Here is a 23,465-nt window from a genome sequence, read left to right as displayed (position 1 = left end):
GGATCATGTCTGCAGTTTCATGGCGGCGGTCGATGCCAAATCAACTTTTACGACACGAAAGTAGGCAAGCAAAATACACGTGAAATATGTAGTAGTGATAAAACCACGTAGCGAAGGTAATGGCTAAGTACGAATTGGGATAATTCGTTTAGAGATTTTTCATTTATAAAAAACACGGTAGTTAGATATTAGCAATTTTGTTTATCTGCATATATTATTGTTATTTAGCATTCATGAGTCAATTTTAATTTACCAGCTTTTCACTGTAAATTTGCACTCGCCTGATAGGTCGCAAGCCGTATCGCCGTAAACGTAACGTAATAAAACATTTCATGTTCGTTTATGACGCCTTGTCTTATCCCCATGCCACAGCTGCTGGGCCGGTTTGCGCAACATAAATATAATATTGAACATGATGTAATTACAAATTTACGAAGTCCCTAACGTATGGACTTTCCCGATATTCATACGACTGAAGGAATATTTAATAGGTAAATGTTTTCATAAAAAATATCAAGCGTCGTATCGTTTCGGTGGACAAATTCATAAAATATGGAGTAGGAATATTCGCTTATTCGTGTTATGGTAGAGACCTAGGTAAATGAATTTACTTTTTAAAGGTCAGCTTTGGATACAAAAATGTTGGGAGGAAAGTTAATACAAGCGTGTTTTTGAAAGCATAATTTACTCTTACCGAAGTTTGTTATAAGTTGTGGTTCAAATCTAACATGAACTTCTTTATTCATTACCACGAAGGTCCCGTAAAAGACACTCGCAAATATGCACTCGAAAACGTATGTTTGCGACTGTCATTTAAGGAGGAGAAATAGGAGAATAGACCAACTTGCCTTTCACCACGAGATTCTAGAGCGCCTAGTAGTCTGGAGCTTCTAGCGTTTGCCACCTACCCTAAGAAGAAGAAGGCTCGCAGAGTTTCCCACGCACCCCCAAAAGCCGGCGCGTCGCGACAGAGCTCTCGCAAAGTGTGTGATTTTAGACGCATCGTGTAAAATACAATGTTATTTGTTTATTGTTGCGCCGCGGTAATGGCGCCGTTACGGGACGCCTTTGTGGTTTCTCCTGTGTTTAATTTTATTCACGGTTTTATTGGTTCGGCGTGATCGCCGCCGGCCTAGGAGAGTTACTCTATACTGATGAAAAATTTACGAACGAGAGCTTTCGTAAAATCGGAACTTTTCAATACAACGAGATAGAGTTGTGGCTTGCACAGCGGCTCTGCGAAACTTGATTTTTGTCATATAGAGTGACCCCCTGTATTAACTAGCTGCTCCCGCAAGCTTCGCCTTAAAAAGAGTCCCCGTGGGAATCTTGGGATAAAACCCGTGGCCCATTAGTTAATCCCGATGTTCAAATTTCATCAAAATCCGTAACCAAACATCCATCCATTACTTACACCCAAGTTAAATACAAGAATATGAGGATTATAATCTAATTTGTCAATTTTTTTACTTCTTCCGACCTCCTGAAGTCCTGAACGGTTTCCCGCGCCTGGTTCAGATCCCATTTGACCCTCTGTTTGGTCTCGTTTCGTTACAGGCTCTGCCTAGCTTGGGGTCAGATGGCCGTGTGTGAAATGTCTCCACATATTAGTATATTATTATTATTTTCGAACTATTTAACTTTAGAATGTTTTTATACTTAAATATACATAATATTGAGCCTTTTCATCAATAAAGTTATATTGTCATCTACAGCTATCTAGATTCATAATAAACTATTTTTATTCTCTCAGCTTTTTAAGATATTCTTGTATTGTAGATTCCACTTTGCACATATAAAAGTTATTTACTTATCCAACTTTCTATTCTATTAGAATCGGAAGTAAGTAATTATATTAATTAACTATCACACAGATAAAATATTATAAATATAAAGACTCGAAACTTTTTACACGGTAAAAGCAATACTATGCAAAAATACGCGCAAAACAACCAGGTGTAATCGTTTATCATTATCACAAACATTTCACTGTCGAACATGCACTCAGAAACAGATAATAATAAATTTATCTGGCCCCATCTAGTTTCCAGCGGGTTCAACATATAGGTCAGATCGGAAATAGACTGTCTGACGTCACGAGCCTGACGTTTTGCGCAATGACAACGAGACAAATTAAAGTGCAGCACTGACTGCCTAGCATGGCACGTACGATAAGATGTAACAAAACATATTTATCACATTCACTGTTAAAGAAAGAATATCAAAAAATATATGAAAGCGACGACGCAACGCACCAATGGGACCTCGCCCTTATGGCTGTACATAGTTCCATGCGCAAGTGACACAGGTTATGGAGGAATCTTTTATAGTCTAGTTTTACAAAAAGAGCTACCATGCAATCGGCACGCTTAACACACTGACATAGAGTCGTGGTTGGCACAGCAGCGTGAGCTAGAGTGGTCTGTTGTCGCATGCCATGCTAGGCCCACTGAAATAACAGTTTAGGCTAGCCGGAGTGCAAATTGGTGGATCTATTAGTCAAGTGCAGCGAAGTGGGCTCAGTTTGAGTCTTGGCACGCTTGAGTGTGTACGTACATTTAGGTGGATTTTTAACAAACGCTAAACGTATTTAAATATGTTTTTAATTCATTTTGTACTAACTGAGCGTTTGGTGAAATTCCACCTTATTTTACGAAATCAAACAAAGATTAACTTAGGGCTGATGTTTCAATAGAATATCTGATTAAAGTTATCTCGAGAATAGGTGCTGATGCTGTTGCATCTGAATGTTTGTATTACATAGTGACAACAACAATTTTATGCCACGTCTAACATTTGTAAAGACTATTCCTAAATCAGTCTTTAAAGCTACTTTTAATATTTATTATCTAATACTCAACTAGTAAGTAGTCATCGCATACCTATTACAGGTATGATGAACAGTCAAGATAAACTAAAAACTTCTATATTTTTGAAGTCGTAACAATGTATGGTCTATTCACCTGTGTTTATGGGTACTCTGGACCAACTCTGGACTACAAAGGAGTATTTGCGACCGATCGTGGTGGAAATATTCTCAGTGTAAACACGCGTTAATATGAACTCTGACGTGTATGGCACCTTCAGTTAAGGCCTGGATCACTATAGAAATGTACTGATGCGGTCTCCCTCACACGCCGACGTTGGCGCGTAGATATAGTGAGCATCGTGACGCGGCCTACGGCGTGACGCTGGACGCGACCTACGGCGTAAATAGGAGACCCGGGCCTAAGCGTACGTACAGTCAGCTGCATAAGTAGCTGTACACTTTTGTACCTTGTCAAACTCACAAACTGCCTATTCAAACATTGACGGTTTGTTATGTAGTCAGTTCGACAAGGTACAAAAGTGTATAGCTACTTATGCAGCTGACCGTACCTACGTATCAAACAAAAACGTACAAACGTACGTAAACGAAAACTACGTAAAAAACTGATTGTCATAGATGTATGGAGAAAAGCTTAACGCTTACCTTTTTAAGTACAAGTCATATCCAGACAGGAATGCACGGCATCTTTATCGTCGTAGATAAGCTTGTTTAATGCACGTTGCACCAATTACATAATTATATAATTATTGTGAATCACGTTTTTTCACTCGCACTGTCAACTGAGTACCTATTACAAAAATGAACTAAGACTGCTCCATCACGGCAAAATTAGGCCTACAGACGTTTATTCAGGTAGGTACTTATTTATTTATACTTGTATATTTATTTTATTCTTCATTGCAAAATATACAAAAGTAATTATGTACAACTAGGTGGACTTAATGCTAAAAGCATTTTCTACCAGTCAACCTGCAGGAGGTACAGGGAGTAAATTGTATGGGAGTGCAAAAAAAAAAGAACTTACGTATTTTATAGATATTCTACAGGTAGTCTGAAAGATCACAGGAGCCGGAAGATTGCTTTGACGTAGTTTAAGAACGTACAAAGCAAGGAATGCGGTTTTCAACCGAACTTTATTTATTAGTTTTTTATAAACAAACGTAAGAGATCAGTGAATCAGTTTTATGAATGAGCGCGTTCTTGTAAATACACTCGGAACCTGAGTTTATGTTTTTGTTTTTTGTTTAGCCTAGAAATAGCTTCCTGAGCTAAGTTTGTGCTCGCCTCATCAATCATTGAAGCGGTTTACTAATGCACAATCTTAAAATTAGAACTGTCAATGTAACATATTCTAAAGCACTGCGCAGCGATCACAGGATTCGAAACTACACAAACATAATATGAAAAAAACAAATGTCACTTTTGGAACAAACAAATTTGCCTTACATTTTGACGGTGATAGTTGACAATACTGAGCCGCGAGCACAGGATTCGAAACCTCCGTTTACGTTGCGTATCGTCAAATGTCACTGTCAAAATGTAAGGCAAATTTGTTAGTTTCAAAAGTGGCATTTGTTTATTCCATATGTTAGTGTAGATTCAAAAATAGTGACAGTTGAAGATACTGTTCTTTTTCCATATGTTTGTGTAGATTCGAAAGTAGTATCGAATCCTGTGATCGCTGCACTGAACTCTTTGAAAGCCGAAGGGATGACCCTAGGTGTAATTTTGAACAAGTACTCTTAAAAAAGACGGAGTCAATATATAAAATAAACACTAAACAGTGACATAAATAAATATTACCTACACAGTGACACTTTACAAAAACCCATAATTTTGAATAGGCACAAGAAGATGGCTCGCTTGCGACTCAACTTTGCCTACTCCTTAACATTGTCGTGAAAATAATTAATTCACATACCTGTGTATTAAATGTTATAAATAGATCTACCTAAATTCTGTTTCAAAAGCTACACAATATAATTTGAAGCTAAATTTACGAAGCTCGTTACATTTTGCTAAGCTAATATTCCTCTTTTGTTTTGATTCTCGGCGTAGGAATAATTTACTTTACCGGTAACTTCAAACAATGTTTACGTATATTGTATTATTTACGAAGGTTGTTATTTTGAGACATACATTTATTATTATTATAATTAGATAAAGGGCTGGCTGAGCAGAAAACAGGATAAATAATTATTGTATACTAACTGACCCGGCGAACTTCATACCGCCTCTTACCCTACACTAGCCTACGCTAGCGTTATACGATACAACACAAACATATTATAGGAAAAAAAGAACAGCTCCAACTAGTCACTTTTGGAACTATCAAATTAAATTTACCTTACATTTTGACAGAGACATTTGACGATACGCCAAGTTTACGGAGGTTCTAATCTTGTAATCGCTGCTCTGGGGCGCGATCGCGAAGACAAATTGAAGTAATATTTACGAAGTAATTATGTAATATCTAAGGAGTGCGATTTTGTCATTTTCAGTTATTTAGGTACTAAAAGTTAAACACTTAAATACTAAAAATAAATGACCGATTGATAATCTCTTGGAGCGAACGAGCGATGGAGCGTAGCATACTGGGTGTGACCAGGCTAGACCGCGTCAGAAATACCACACTGCGCTCCGCCACTCGCATAAAAGACGTAGGTGCACAGACCGCTAAGCTGAAGTGGGCCTGGGCAGGCCACGTCATGCGAATGCACCCGGACCGGTGGGCAAAAATTATAACCGAGTGGGTGCCGAGCGACGGACGCAGGCGCCCAGGTAGAACTAGGCGGAGATGGCGGGACGACCTGGACAGATATTTGCCGGATTGGCGTCAGGTAGTCGACAATAGAGACGTGTGGAGTAAACATGGAGAGGCCTTTGCCCAGCAGTGGGACACTGAAATGGCTACATAAAAAAAAATCTCTTCGTAATGCTTCGTAAAGATTTGATATGAATTATGAAATACATTCATTTCCATTTGCATGACTTTACTAGTGGGATTTTAAAAACTAAACTAAACACAGACTCACAACACTTATGTAGGTAAGTATATCATGTTAACTTTGTTATGTTATATTATGTAACCTTGGCCTTCGTAAGATACTCACAAATTATTTAGCCACTTTTTATACTCCCAAGTAAGTACTTTGTTTGTTATCCCATAAATTCCGACTTTTATTTCATAAGGCGAGGATAGAAATATTAACAGAGAATTATGGTTTTAGTAAGCTTTTGACTTGTGTTTATTTGGAAGTATTGGTTTATGAGTTTACATTGAAGATTTTGTTTTTGAACTCTGGTTAATGCTCTAGAAGTACTTCTAGTCCATGCAGGAGCTATATAACTTGAATTCACATAAACTTTGACGCCTTATATTCCTTCTTGGGATGCGTAAAAGGAGCTTATTTGAGTATCGCATCGCCTTTGGGGTAGCCAAAGTAGTTTAAGTTTAAGTATCCATAAGCAGCGTCGCTGACTTGACTAATCTGACGTAGCTTGTATGACCTGTAGAAACACCTACCTGTGATAAAATTCCATTATGCTTACAATGCACGTTACTCTCCCACATCTTCTTCTTAAAATAGTATTTTTAATGATAAATAAAAGAACAAAACGTTTTGCAAGAAACTATTTTGTTTCACAATAGTTACCGTCATTTTACGTCTTTTTTAACAGCTCGTTTAAAAACAGAAACTTGTAAACGTCTTTTTAATGTGAAATTATGATGGCAGATATACAAACCGACATTGTATTTTCGAAATCATGTCCAGTAGAGAAGTATATTTGTAAATAGTTTATAAGTAGGTAAGTACTAGATTTTCACAGCTCCATTTTGCGTTTACAAAAAGGGTACCTGCTATACTAATTTCATTTCCGGGCTTAGATACAACATGCACACGTAGGTTTCGGCTTAGTATACTCTTTTTGCAACACCCTGTACAAAAGTTCCTCGTGAGTGTAGGGTTTATACTAACTTGTTTCTGCAATTTGAAAACCGCTGCATCTTCCTATCTTTATGTATTTTTAAAATCATTAAATGTGTAGGAAGGAAGTAAGGTAGTTACAAGTCTGCTTCTTTTTTGGTACAAAAGATTGAATACCTACAGTAAAACTATTAAGTCTAACTAATTGTTAAAAAACCGTATTTAATCGATCTATTATATTTATTAAAGGACAAATTCGTTAAAAAGCCATTATCAATCGGTAGATACTTCATTTTTTTAATATTTTAAAAGTACGTAATTAGCTGAAAATTGTAAAAAGTCTTAGCAAATCGCGCTCTTTATTGTCAGGACTTTATAGTTGGACTGTACCTAATAGTTTATACCTACGAATAAACACTTATAAATACAAAAAAAAGATTAATGTTCCTATCAGCACCTTCATTATTTATAACTAGTTCCTTTCTTATTCCTTTCAATTGACACAAAGGTAGGGCCCATATTTTATTATTGTGCAGAAATAAGAAATTTATAGCATGTTATGACAAATGGGTAGGTTTCCTTTATACATACATATAAAGAAGGTACAATGTTGAATCAGCTGCGAAGTTTAGGCTTATGTATAACGGCTTAATGTATAATAGCTTGGAACTTTCAAGTGACAGTAAAATTATTTATATAAATAAATAAAGAACATAATAGAAACCTATCGTTAAGAAGTACATAAACCCTTTTTTAGTTTTACTAACTCACATGCTGCTTTTAATACTAAGTATAAAAAACAGTGTATATGTTACTGTAAAAGCCCGAACAACGGTAAATCCTAAGATTTACGCGTAAAACCTAAGATTTACCAACTCTTAATGGTAAAAGCCCGAAAGATTTTGCGATTCGCACTTTTACCACTATTCACTTGGTAAATCTTAGGATTTACATTAAGGCACGGTAAATTTTGAAAAAGCCAGGTCATAACTTATAACCTCCGTAGTCGAACAAAGCGTCCGTAGTCAAGCGGGCTTCAGTGATCATAACTGATCACTGAGGTTTAGCAACAGCCAGTATGGTCAGCCATTGGATGGGTGACCGATTTCAAGTGGTTCTTTTCTGGATGCTTTCGTGCTTCGGACGGTACGTTAAGCCGTGGGTCCCGGTTGCTGCTTCGGCAGCAGCCGTTAAGCCTAGTCAGAGGCCTTCGGGCGGCTTGAAAACGTCTGACAGTCGGGTTGTCCACTTACCCGACAACTCGCTCAGAACAAGTTTGCTTGTGTTGGGGTCCACCAACCCGCACTAGGCCAGCGTGGTGGACTAGATCGAAACCCTTCCTTCATTGGAAGGAGACCCTTGTTATAATACTTATAGATGTTATAATACTTATAGATCAAAGTTGGAACAAAACATGCAAAAGAATCCAAAAGCGTTCTGGGGCTTTATGAAATCAAAGAGAAAATCATTTGCTTGTCTTCCAGCCGAAATGAAAAACAATGGCACTATTGCTGACACCGGTCTTGATATTGCAAACCTTTTTGCTTCTCATTTCTCATCAGTTTACACATTAAATTGTAATACTACACAAAATAATATGAACAGTCAACCTTCATCAACTATTCCCCCTAACAACATAAGTAATTTGTCCAATTTAGCATTTACTGAAACGGATATACTAAAACAATTAAAGCGAATAGATACTTGCAAAGGTGCTGGACCCGACGGCATTCCTCCTATTTTTGTAAAAAGATGTGCATCTAGACTAACTTTTCCTCTATATCTAATTATAAACAGTTCCCTCAAATATGGCATCTTTCCGGCAGAATGGAAAAAGGCAAGAATTATACCAATCTATAAAAAAGGTGATCAAAGTGATATTAAGAACTACCGACCAATTTCTATTCTATCCTGTTTTTCTAAAATATTCGAATCACTCATATATAAATCTCTGTCTCACACCTTTCGAGAACTGATTTCTGAATTCCAACACGGTTTTACCAGCGGCCGCTCAGTTCAAACCAACTTAGTTGAATACATCTCAGAACTAGCCGATTCACTTGATAAGGGACATGAAGTTGATGCTATTTACACAGATTTTTCTAGCGCGTTCGACAAAGTTGACCACAATCTATTGCTACATAAACTCAATTATTCAGGAATTGATGGTTCTTTGTTGCTTTGGTTTATATCATACCTACACAATAGACCACAAAGTGTTGTTGTCAACGGTTATGACTCTAATATTTACCCTGCTGTATCGGGTGTACCTCAGGGCTCTCATCTTGGTCCACTATTATTCTTGATCTTCATTAATGACATTACTTCCTGCATTCAACATTGTAAATTTTCTCTCTACGCTGATGATCTTAAAATTTATAGAACTGTTCATTCCGTAAACGATATTAATCTAATTCAACAAGACATTAATAGGATACAAATCTGGTGTGACATAAATAAAATGTGCCTCAATATAAATAAATGTTACTTTATAAAATTTACCAAAAAGAAAAACCCTTTAAAATCATTGTACAAAATTGGCAACCAAAATATTAGTCAAGTTCAAGAGATAAAAGATTAAGGCGTTATTCTTGATAGCCAACTAAATTTCAAAAGTCACATAGACAGCGTCACTAAAAGAGCGGCTCAGATGCTTGGTTTTCTGAAGCGTAATACAAGGGGATTTCGTAATAAAACGAAAATCAATTTGTATAACGCTTTGGTTAGGAGCATTTTGGAGTTCGCAAGTGTGGCGTGGAACCCGCACTACGCCGTGCACTCGCAGCGCCTCGAGGGCATCCAGCGCGCCTTCACCCGCCACCTCGCCTTCATCAGCCCCGGCATCTCACACCGGTGTCCGTACGAACAGCGGTTGACATATTTCAAAATGATTTCCTTACGCCATCGACGGATTCAGCATGATCTCATGTTCTTATATAACGTTGTTAATAATAAAATAAACTCTAGTAATATCTCGAGTAAAATCAAAATATCAATTCCATTTAATTACCCGCGTAAACGTATAACAAATTTATTCCACTCAAACCATTCCAGAACCAACCTCGGTGTACACGCTCCACTCAATAGAATGTGCAAGGGATTCAACACTATTAATAGTAAATATGATAATTTGGATATTTTTTGGGACAGTCTTGCAGTTTTTAGAAATAATGTACTTGGTGCGATCTCGAACTATTAATTTTTAATATGTTAGTGTTAAGAAATTGTTTTGTTTTTATAGTTTAAATAAGTTTATAGACTTATCTGTTAAGTGTCAGAAATTTTTAAGAATGTAAGCAAAGTTTTGTTTCTATCTCTTTTTTTAATTTTAAACTGTATTTGATTGTGTTTATATTTATGTTTTGTTATGTGCCTATATGAAAAGTGTTGAGCATATCTGTAATTGGTACATGTTATAGATAAGTACCTCTCTAACCTTTTTTTTTGTAAGTGTATTGTAACATGTACTGTTGATGTGCCTTAAATAAATAAATAAATAAATAAATAAAGACCCGTGCCCCAGCAGTGGGGACGTAATGAGTCGTGATGATGACGATAACTTATAACTAACCGAACTTAAGAAATATTTATAATTGCAATCTACTTTACTCGACGTCAACAATAATAATACGTGAAAATTATTTTACTTCCGGTTTCCGTGTTTAAATTATCGTTCAGTGAATGAGTGAAAATAAAGTTATTTTCCAATAATCCAAAATATATAATATCGATTCTGTTATGTTTTTGAGAAGACATTTTAATAGTTTTAATTTTAACTATTTAGGAAATAATTTAGAGGTGGATAATAATTACAAAATGAAAAAATATATGATTATTACACATTGTTAAAATAATTATGTTGATTTAAAGGTTTTAAAATGACTGTTCATAAAAAATAATATAAATTCTGAAAGAAAATAATTTAAGTTTTTGATTGAAATAAATGAATAGGTAATAATTAATCTTTGTTTTATTCCCAAAACCAACTTTTACTAGGTGTCAGTGGTAAAACCTAGCATTTACTAAATTCTAATGGTAAAAGCCCGAAAAAAATGACCCATTTTCACAAATCCTTACATTTACCAACTCATGTTGGTAAATCCTAAAATTTACTGGTAAATCCTAAGATTTACCGTTGTTCGGGCTTTTACAGTAACATATACATACATGCTAATTGCAAATACACACTGTAATATCCGATAAAAGGTAAATTTACACGTTCGTAACAATATAAATCAAACACGCCACCCGCAGTGAACATCACCCTGTATACTCAGAGCGAGTCCTGATCACGAGACGTCTACATCCTGTATCCTAACTAATATTATAAATGCGAAAGTAACTGTGTCTGTCTGTCTGTCTGTTGCTCTTTCACGCCAAAACTATACTGAACGAATTTGAATGTAATTTAATTTGGTATACATAATTATGGTCTAGACCCTGAGAAAGAACATAGGCTACTTTTTATCCCGGAATTCCCACGAGAAAACTTTTTAAGGCGAAGCGAAGCTCGCGGAAATAGCTAGTACTTAATCTATAAAGACATGAAAACCGAAATGGATTCTAACTAATTGTGTAAGTAAGCAATAAGTAAATCGATTTATTACCTAAATTAAAGCACAATTATGTAATACAATAATACTTAATAATAATATTATTATGTGGCGAAATCTCACACACGACCATCCGTCCCAAGCTAGGCAGCGTTAGTAATAATATGATTTAAACGAAGAGCAATGAAACTAAAGTTTAAAAAAAATACAAAAAAAACGAAAAGATGTCGATATTTATAAATTTTATCGTCAATAGATTTCTAATCATTCCGTTTTTTTTAAAGTATTAAATCATTATGCTTCGCCACATCTTGACGAAAAACAATGACTATGCAGTAATACTTACTACGGGGTGGAAATGGGAACACTTTTGTGACCTAAAAATGGCGGAATGTGTCGTATCACGGCCCGTAGGGTGGCCATAAAGCTGAAAAATATAATTTCCGTTTGGAAAACGAGTCGAAACACACGCCCTTCAGATTTTATCATTATAAAATCTAATATATAATATGTGGGTACATTTCACACACGGCCATCCGACCCCAAGCTAGGCAGAGTCTGTGTTATGGGTATCGGACAGCTGATATATCTACACAAATACATACTTAGATAGATATTTATATTAAACATAAATATCAACAACCAAGACCCGAGTACAAATATCTGTCTTTAAACAAATATCTTCCCAGCCGGGAATCGAACCCGGGACCTTCGGCATAGCAGTCAGGGCCACTAACCACTACGCCATTCGACCGTCATCATTGTTACATTACGTTTGAATACAATCATACACTCGCAAGGAATGCAAAAGTTCCACTTACAAAATGACAACAGCAAATGACCCCTATTTTTTTAATCCAAGCGATAGTTGAATAGGATCAAATAAAAGCCTTTATAACAGTTTCATAGAAAACAAAATGTGTACAGAATTTAGATTTAGACACTCCATCTAGTTGGTATTGTTTATCGAAGGTCGGACTCTACATCACACCGCGAAGTTACGGTAAAACCTCCTAATTCCGTGAACATATCCTCTGCTAACAGAAACTGACGTGTGACGTCATGTTACAGACAAAGTCATGCTATTGTAATATTACTGCTGAATCATACGCTAACCTTTATTGAATATGGCTATCAAAGTGAAACCTATTGCGAATATTATTGGGAAATAAAGAAAGGTAAAATATACATACATACAGTAGAACTATAAAATCCTGACAATAAAGAGTGCGATTTTGCTAAGACCTTTTATCATTGTCAGTTATTTACTTACTTTTACATACATTAAAAAAATAAAATACCGATTTATAACGGGTTTGTCCTTTAATAAATATTCAAAATTCAAAATTCAAAATTCGCAAGCAAGTCCCGCTATTCGTTACTGTAGGGACTTGTTTTTTTTAGTCTTAAGTCACTCAGGGAGGCTCCAACGACGCATATAAATTCATATACAATACTAGCTGTTCCCGCGAGCTTCGCTTCCCCTAAAAAGTTTTCCCGTAGGATAAAAAGTATAGTGTAGTATAAGATAAAAGGATTCCGGGATAAAAAGTAGCCTATGTTCTTTCTCAGGGTGTAGACCATAATATATTATGTATACCAAATTTCATTCAAATCCGTTCAGTAGTTTTGGCGTTTTTGAAAGAGTAACAGACAGACAGACACAGTTACTTTCCCATTTATAATATTAGATTTTTGACGACCGAATGGCGTAGTGGTTAGTGACCCTGACTACTAAGCCGATGGTCCCGGGTTCGATTCCCGGCTGGGGCAGATATTTGTTTAAACACAGATATTTGTTCTCGGGTCTTGGATGTGCCCGTAAAATGGCAATAGGCCCGCCCCCTATTACATTGGGACTAACATACCGCTCTGGCGAAAAGTGGGTGCAGCAATGCACCTCTGCCTACCCCGCAAGGGAGTACATTAGTACAAGGCGTGAGTGTGTGTGTAATATTAGATTTAGGATTGTCCATATTACCAACTTGCATAGCATATTAGTATAGCAAAACTCAAGCGTGATAGGAAAGGCACTGCAACACAACATTGAAAAGCCAGCGTAAAACTAAAAGCTCTGTAATCGGAGCTTTCACTTGAAGCTATAGATAAACTTTCAGCACGTTACATGGTATGTTCACTTTGTTTAGTGCTAAGTACGACAGGAGGGATTCTTTGTTTCAATGAGAGTACAGGTAGATAAATATAGTGAAAATATATTGACTAAACTAAACTATAGTTATCAGGAATGAAGACGTTCCAGTGACATAGTGACTGAACTGAGTGAAAATTACTCGAAAACGAAAAAAAAATATCTTAATGATGCCGTCTGCAACATTAAAGTACATTTAACAGCGCATCAGAATACTATCAACTAAAAACATAAATAATTGTTTGAAAACGTAACGTAAATTAAATGTTTGGTGTTGACATTTTGTAAGTGGAAACTTTTAATTGCTCGCGAATGTAATTAATATTTCACGGCTGCATTTTACAACACCCAATCACACATTCATACAGAGAATAATAATGCCAAATTAATCAGCAATTTCATAAAGTGACCGCAACAATATCAAATGGAAAGCAAATATTGAATTAAAATCCGATTTCCTGATTGGTGGAGGCCGACTGGCCACGCCCACTTTACGTCATCATAGTTTCAGCAATTTATAATTTAGGTACGTTTTGCTAAAACTAATCTTCACTGGTAATAGCAATGAGCATACAGGATGATTGCTGATACGTAGGTAGGTATTATTATACAGGAGAGGAGTTGTGAAAATCCGCATAATTATTGTGTTTAGAACTAAATTATGTAAGATTGAAAAGTGGTGAAATAACATTATAATTAACTAACGCTTTTGCGGTCAAAAACTTATCTGACTAGCTAATCTACTTATCTGTAGTGTTAGCCACCGACTTGATAAAAAGAAGAGGTATAAAAAAGAGCGAGCGGTGGTAGCTCAGTCGGGTAAGCGCCCGCTTCTCACGCCAGAGATGCGGGTTCGAATCCCGGCGCTGACATGTACCAATGAGTTCTTTTCTGAATTTAAGTACAATGTATACCATCGCTCTTACGGTGAAGGAAAACATCGTGAGGAAACCTGCATATCTAGATTTAGCACATCTAGATATGTGAACCCACCAACCCGCAGTGGACCAGCGTGGTGGGAAAATGGTCCAAGCTTAGGAAGGCAGTTTAGACCTTGGGGATATGCACAAAGGTTCCATTCGAGAGAGCCAGGTGCAGGTACTGTTACCCCCACAGAGAATAGAATAGAATAGAATAGAAGAGGTAAAAATACTCATAAAAGAATTAAGTTTTTAAAAATACTTAAATTATTATTTTCCATTTTTAAATTTTGTTTGTCGAGTCGGCAACTGAGAATGTGAGTTATGAGTATGAGTTATGTGTGAGTTATGAGTTATAAGGCTCTCTTGTGTAATGATTTCAGCGACATCCTGTATGAACAAATATTACAATATTAAACAACGGACTGGCTGATTCGGACATAAATCCAATCTACTAGCGAATATACTGTTCTGTCTGTACCAAAACCACAGTGTATTTTCACCATATGAAATGTAGCCCTGAAATTCATAGAACGTATTGTAATTTTACAAGGTAAAATTGACTTTTTAACACACGAGTTTCTCTTTATGTCAGTCAAAAAGTTGAAATTCGTAGGTATACCTAAACGTCAATTTTAAACCTATTTTTAAGTATCAAAAAGCTCTATGAATTCATAGATCATTAAACTAGCTGATAAAATCTTATTATTATTGTTTAAAAAGTTACCAGATATCGCAAAGCAATGACAACTCAATTATTTTAATTACAGCAACAGTATTTTTTGGACGTAACTAATTTATCTCAGCCTCACAATTAGGCTTTTTGAAGAGGCACTATAATCTAATCACTCACTATAATCCTTTAAAAAATCCGTATTCATTCGCTAGAGTAAGAATTTAAGCACTCAGATTAGATTAATCGCTATGGCCGGCGATGAAAGTGTTTTAACTCAATTTATGGTTATTTTTACGATCGCCTTACGAGTAACACACCCAGACGCTGATAATAAACCGGGGAAGACTTAAATTGTACCTTTTTGCATATTGTACGAGTTTTCCGAGGGAACAAGATGCCACCAACATCGCTATCTATATTCCTATCTATCGTGGCGTACCACATTTAGCCCCGGGGGTGTGCCATTTATGCGTAGGATATTTTGGGTAAGTAATAGAAAGAAAGGAAGAAAATACGGAAATACCTACATTTATTGTTGCTGCAGAATGGACTCATCGCTTCTTACAGACTCATTTACGAAAAGTAGGTGCTGAAATTGCATAAATCCTTCCCGACTTTGACGATTGAATTGTGTAGTGGTTAGTGACCCTGATTGCTATGCCGAAGGTCCCGGGTTCGATCCCTGGTCGGGGCAGAGAATTGTTTTAAAACAGATATAAGTAATTATGTAATCGGGTCTTGGGTGTTAATAATAGACAGAGCCTGTAATATCAGCTGTCTAATATTACATGCTATGTCTATCTAGGGGTCGGATAGCCGTGTGTGAGATGTCCCCACATACTATATTAAAAAAAAACAGTATTTCATGAAGTTTATGCTGTGAGATGTATGAATGAGTCAGAATCGTGCCCAGTGGAAATCCGTAATCTCTGCCTACCCCTCTGGGAGACAGGCGTGATCGCGTATGTATGTATGTGTTTATGCTGTGCAATGTGCATGTCAAAATTCAAACACTCTTCCATCTAAAAGCGTACGTACTGCTCGAGGCGCCTCGTATTGGTTCCAATGTTTACAACTTCCTTCGTGTAATTTTGATTTAATGGCTCGTATTATCGACCACCCGCAGTGTATCAAACTGGAGCTGGTAGAGACTAGAATATGAGGAGTACCTTGCTTGTACTGCTCTGGGCCTAGTGGCAGTTTTATAATACCTAATAATAATATAAATAAATATACTTATGTAAATATATGTGGGGACATCTCACACAAGGCCATCCGACCCCAAGCTAGGCAAAACCTGTGATATTGGTGTCCGACAGCTGATATATCTACACAAATACATAGATAGATATATATTGAATACATAAACGACAACCATACACAAGGCAAACATAAATACTCATCACACAAATATTTGCCCTGGGCGGGATTCGAACCCGCGGCCCCCAGCTTGAGAAGCAGCTTCACTACCGCCTTAGCTACGGTGCCGTCAATATGTGGGGACATCTCACACACGTCCATCCGACCCCAAACAAGGTAGAGCCTGTATTATGGGTAATTGGGTATATGACAGCTGATATATGTACACAGATACATAAATTATATACACAAGATCAGAGTACAAATATCTGCCTTAAAACAAACCCGGGACCTTCGGCGTAGCAGTCGGGGTCACTAACCACTACACCATTCGGTCGTCAACATAAAGTCAACAAGGGAAAGATCTAAAGTAGCTTAGCTGGACTCTTATGTATGTCGGAGGACCGATAACCGATAAACGTATTCTAGCGTGCAAACCACCACTTAGCAAACATAGGGTGAAAGTTTATTAGTGATCCGTCCGTAGCTTAGTGTGACTTAGAATATGAGCTAATAATCCTAACTATCCTAATCCTAACTAATCCTAACTAATATTATAAATGTGAAAGTAACTGTGTCTGTCTGTCTGTCTGTCTGTTACTCTTTCACGCAAAAACTACTGAACGGATTTGAATGAAATTTGGTATACATACGGTCTAGACCCTGGAAAAGAACATAGGCTATTTCGAAGCGAAGCGCGCGGGAACAGCTAGTGTTAGTATAAATACTTAAACCCAGATTATTAAAAAAACTATAATAATTTAATTATTTTATGTGAGCTTTCTTGAATAATAAACTTATTAGAGCATGATTTCAGCGTTTAATTTTAACAATTGTAGTTTCAAACATAAATAAAGTAAGTGCATTCAGGAAAAATATAGTACAATATTAAGGCATGATCACTAGTAAAATTTTACTTTGTATCTAGTCTAATGCTATATAGCCGACTGAGGTGGTGCGACAATTTGCTAGAATTGCATCTAAATCGCAGCACTAGTGGTTTGGTACGGGCGGTGCTGTGGAAAGGAATTTAGTTTTATACCTTGTTTCATGGGGAAAGACATCTGACAGAACCCTTATTACACTCGAATAAGGGTAGTTTTTGTTTGTATCAGGTGACTTTCCCCGTGTAACAAGGTATAAGCATGGTACGCTCGAGTCAATGTTCTATGATTTAAGTTTATACTACACTAGCGAGTAATGAAAAATTTCCACTTACAAAATTCCGACAATGTCTGGTTAGTGGCTACCTGTGAGATAAAATACATGCTGTCACTGTCAAAAATATAATAACAGAGAGTGACAGCTTGTATTTTATCTCACAGGTAGCCACTAACCAGACATTGTGGAACAGGGCCTAAATGGCCTAAATTTTTGATAGGTAGGTATTGTGTAATTAAACAGAATATTTACGTTTATGTCTATCTCTTAAAATCTATCTTAGGGCTAATTTTTCAATGGTCAGATAAATGTTATCTGAGGAATAAAGTTGTTACTGTCACTGTCTAATACTAACATTCAGACACGAAAGCGTCAGAATTATTCCTCAGATAACTTTTATCTGACTATTGAATTGAGTCAGCTTTAGTAGGTGTTGTAGGCATAGAGTGTAATATTGTATAATCTATTAGTAAGTAGGCTATAAGTACAATGGAAAGTAATTTTGTCGTATTAGTAATTCGCTCAAGTCCATCGCTGAAAGTCTGTGAGCCAACTGAAACTCCTCATTTTTCTTTTTTAATTTGGCAGTGGAAGATTAATTGCTTAAGAGCAGAAGCACAAAGAGTCGAGCTGAAGCTTACAATAAAGATATTTCAATCTCATGCCTCGTTCTGAATCATTCCAGAAACGTTCCAGTGGGGTCACTCTCAAAATGTACGAACGAATGAACAGGGCCTCAAGTCTGCTAATGAATGTCGGCTCAATGCTGTGTCGTCTGAATGGTTTTCCGACTTTAGGTATCTGTTTTCTCTTGGTTAGTGAGTCCCAGTAGTGCAATATGAAACACTTAACACTTGTTACTGTTTATTAAAATTAGTTCTTTAAAAAAGATGCAATACATGTTTCCTTAAACGCAGATAATGAATACCTACAGTGCGAAACCCATGCTGCCGACACACAACTGTGCCGCCATTCTTTAGCAGACTTGGGGCCCAGGAATTTTCACACAATCGGCACCATAATACAACGAGCTTGAGCCGTGACAGCGCATCACTCTGAAGCTTACGAAAAATAAAAATGCAGCGTTAAACACGGCTCTATCTCATTGTATTAGCGTCCCGATTGCGTGACAATAAAATTCTTGTTCGTTCGTTCTTCGATTTATAGAGTGACCCCAGTAGGGACAGTCAAGTGCAACAGCATGTTGCGAAAGTCGTATAGTAAAAAATAATAGTATTTTTACAGTAAAAAGACACATGACCAACGGATTTTGTGTGGAGACTATAAATGAAATCATTTTTTATTGTCACAGTGGGTCGGTTTTAGTATTCGTTATTATCAAAACAACCGGCTTTTCTACGACCGGAACTTTTTTTAAACTTACAAGAAAACACAATGTTATATCATCTACCATGGTAAGTAACAGCAAGAAATAATTTCTAGGTAATTTTAGTTTTACTTAAACCAATATTTTTAGATGTGTGTTATTTTACAGCACGCCTGAACTACGGTGGAACAATTCTGTCAGATTTCAGCTTATAGCTTCGGCTTTGTTAAAATGGAACTTGGCAAGGATATATTATGATACATTTCATCACAAAAAAACCTTTTCACTCGAATCTAAGCTCGCGAAGAAAACTGTCTAAGTCGCCATAAATATGACGGTCGGTAAACCAACGCCGGCACGCCACTGGAATAATGTAAACGAAGCATAAACCACTCTAAAGAAGGGATTATTCAGTGAAAGAAAAAAACCTTTACGTTTACTGAAGGACGTCGGAATATAACTTTTGTACTCCTATTTTTTAATATCTGGCAAGTTGGTAATAATTTTCAAAGCATCTTACAATGTTTAAATTATTGTACCTATTTATATTAAGGATTCACGTGCCGTTAAATTTAAAACTTATCACACTCGTCTTTTGGAATATAAGAATAAATGTGAAACGGGCATTTTAGGATTTTGGACATTATGAGCGGTCGCGGCTTTTAATTTCCCCGCCGGGTCAGAAGGAACTGGGCATAATTAATGACGGACCAAACAAGAGTGACATTGCTAGTGATAGAGTACGTAGCCGAAAATTTTGGTTATTTATTTTTATTTATTTAATTCTTTATTGCACAGATATAAAATAAATGTACAAAAGGTGGGCTTAATGCTAAGAGCATTTTCTACCAGCCAACAGGAGGTACAGGAGAACTGGTACAAACATGTGCAAAAAAAACAAAAAAAAACATGAAAGATGAAAGAACTAAAAACACGTCACTTAATAATTATCTAAATATATATAATAAAAATACATTCTAATACTTATATAAATTTATACAAAGGATACATAACTATAATATTCGGCTAAGTAGCTGGACTTGTACTAAAATTTTATTGAATTTTTACTCTAGGTATGCAAAGTGGTAAAATGAAGTTTGGGTCTTTAGATCTCAGCAGTTATGTCTATATATTGTGGTCACGTTTAGACCGAACAGTAAACAGCGATTTTAGTTCTCCTTACGGCACTTTTATTACTAAACTACGCTAATTACTTCAAACATAGGTACCTACTTAATTGAGTGTTTATGGGTCTTTATACTGACAGCTACTAGGAATTAAATGAGGAAGGTAGAGGACATATTCATAAATACGATTCTTTAGGTTGCGTCCAGTCGAATTTATTGCGACATTATAAATGTCATTGTTAATATTTTATCTCAGTTTTATAAACCAAAATATAATCGGCCAACAGTGTCCAACACTAGTAATTATGAGTTGCCGCTAAACCCATTAGTAAATCGTTAAGGCTTAGCAAGTTTATTTATATTCACAAATATATACTTACATAATAATTATATGAAATGAAGTCTGTTTATAATTGTATGTTTTTCACCTTCTTATATTAAGCTCCAATGACGATTTCCCCACGATACCTTGACTTATACATGACTTTTAGGTAAGTACAACCTCACGGGAGGGGTATACAACTATACATAGTGTCCAATAGATATAAATAAACAACATTCATAGATAAGCAATATTTTTTTTGCGAATGTCTAACAGTCATAGAAAAAAATTGATAAGATTGGCTGATCCGATGGTCCACTATATACGGGACTCTCTGTATATATCTATCTTTTTTGCTGACTGAACTTAAGGTATCTGTGCAGCGATTCTAAGATTCGACGCCTCCGTTTACGTTGCTTATCGTCAACTGTCATTGTCAAAATGTACCTAAGGCAAATTTGTTAGTTCCAAAGGTGACATTTGTTTTTTCCATGTTAGGTGGAATTTCACCAAACGCTAAACGTACTTAGTAGCCTGTCATACGTCTGTCAGTTAGTACAAAATGTATTTAAAATTTGATTTAAATACTTTTTTTTATATACGTTTAGCGTTTGGTAAAAGTGACCCTTAGTATAGATTCGAAAATAGTATCGGATCCTGTGATCGCTGCACTGGGGTACATAATATTTTACATTAAAGTTTATTATATCGAAGATTCGTGACTTTTTCCTGACTCCTGTAGTTGAATTTTAAGAAGCCAATTTTTTATATTTACCAGATCGACGTGTGATTTAGCTCAGGTTTTGTTTGCTTTTCTTCACGAACACAGTTTCAAATTAAAAAGGAGTTTCTACTTTCTACCATATTTATGTACATGAACCTTATAATTTTCGCAAAGGAAAACCTCATAACTTAAAAATAAATGGATTTTGTTTAAATAAAAATACACATTTCAAACTACTTCGACAACTTACAATAACGAAAGTCAAAAAAAATTAAACATTGACGGTTTTCTAGTTTGACCAGATACAAAAGCAAGACAAGATAAGCAACTTATTAACTTCACCGTACGTACGTACAGTCGAACTATAAAGTCCTGACAATAAAGAGTGCGATATTTATCATTGTCAGTTATTTACTTACTTTTACATACATTTAAAAAATGAAACACCGATTGATAAAGTATTTTTAAAGAATTTGTCCTTAAATAAATATAATAGATCGATTAAATACGGTCTTTAACAATTAGTTAGGATCCACTTCCGTTTTCATGAATTTATAGTTTTACTGTAGAAATATATTCATGCCATCCCTGTTTTGACGAACATCAAAAGGGGGGGTTAAAAATCATGGCTGAAGTTTCTGAAAGGCTATATACAGTTTGTTGCAAAAACGTTATATACTAAGCCGAAAAAAAAAAATCATTCTCCATAGTAAAAAGTCACATGACCAAAAAAGTTTCTACGAAAAGTGTTTTTTTTTTCGCTAATTTTGAAATTCTGATTTTATTTTCGGGTTTACATATACCATGCTGCAAATATATACATATACTTAGTATACCCTTTTTTCAACACCCTGTATAGCCCTTGATAATCCGCTGACGACGATCCATTAATTCTTAACGTGACGTGATCTTTCCGTGAAAGTTTCCCGAAGGCTTGGCAGGCCTCCATGTTTGCCGCCATTTTGTATATTTGAAACAGCTGGGGAGACCATATTATACAGGGTGCTCGAGAATGGCAGTGTAAGCCGAAAAACTGCCACACAACATGTGATTTGCAACTATGTCATTATTATGTTTAGTCTTATGCTATCTTGTTTTAATAGCTATTTGCTCCGACATACCCTGGAATAATTTCCTTAAATATGATTTATTATTAGTACCAAAAACAACAGATATGGCAAGAACATTTTAAACCTTTCGTCCAGAATGAACTCACTCACTTATACTTATAAGAGATATGTCTACTAGCATTGTAATCTCCCATGAAGCCGTATTTCATTTTAATATACTAATTTCTAAAATATTTCTGAACTTCTAAAGTTTTTTCGATTTATCTAGTCAAATCTAGTGTGTAATCTTTGCAAATAACACCAGCATTATTTGCAACACCCTGTACATACAAATACTGTAGGACACGTAACCGTAGAGGCAATATTTTGATATGCAACCGTTGTATTCCCCGCCTTATGTGAGATCCTTTTTGAGGCTTTATTTTCTTTCCGCTTAAATATACAGTATTTTTGCGTCAATTCTGAGCCTTTTCCCATCAATTGATAAATTTATGTGTGACTCGCATAAAATATGTAGGTACCTCTACCTACATTTATCTATGCTAATACCTAGTTTCACAGAGCCAATTCTTAATATTCCTAAGGACACCCTGTAGTTGGGACAGAAAGGTACGTTTGGCGAAAAAGGTAAAGTTTACATGTTCTTCTTTCATCTGAATAAATTAGAAAGAAAGAAAGAAAAACTTTATTTGGCTTAGACAGCAATTACGTGAAAAAGTTTGATGATAGTTTCCGACCGATGTACCATCTTGTCCCCGTTGCAAAGTTATCATAGTATGTCTCTAGGTACACAAGCCGATGAATCATAAACACAGCTTATTTCAATCAGTAAACTTTACCCTCAACAAACATGTACGACATAATTACTGTATTAACAACGTCGGTTCAGTCTCGTTAGTCGAGTGATCAATCATTCATTAATGTGTGTCATTATGTGCATAAAGTCAAACACAATTTGTTAACCGTATTATAATTTTACTGTTTATTAATCCCGTAATACTGAATTATATTTTACATTTTCCCAAAACGGCGATATGGTTCGCAACCTATCACGTGAGTTGAAATGTGCTGCGAAAAGTGGGTGGCTCGCTTGTGATCCACCTCTGACTACGCCTTCGGGGATTACAGTCGTGAGTGCATATGTAGGTATGTATGTTTGTATATTTTACATCAAACAAACACAATTTATTTATTTATTTATATTGTTCATGGAGAACCAACAGAATTTGCGTCAACTTATATGGTAACAAAATTATAAAATTCTACAAAACACGGAAATGCCATTGATAGGTATCCCACCTATAGTTAATACGAGGGC

General features: G+C 36.0%; 1 protein-coding gene across 2 annotated transcripts in view; it reads right to left on the bottom strand.

Annotated features, from left to right (window-relative positions):
* LOC105386680 (potassium voltage-gated channel protein Shal) overlaps positions 1-23,465 on the bottom strand; it is a 72,557-nt gene that overhangs the window by 13,059 nt on the left and 36,033 nt on the right. The gene's annotated exons all lie outside the window — the stretch shown is intronic.

This window comes from Plutella xylostella, chromosome 27 (assembly GCF_932276165.1).
Source record: "Plutella xylostella chromosome 27, ilPluXylo3.1, whole genome shotgun sequence".
Taxonomy (NCBI): domain Eukaryota; kingdom Metazoa; phylum Arthropoda; class Insecta; order Lepidoptera; family Plutellidae; genus Plutella; species Plutella xylostella.
This window is presented reverse-complemented; position numbering and strand designations above follow the sequence as displayed.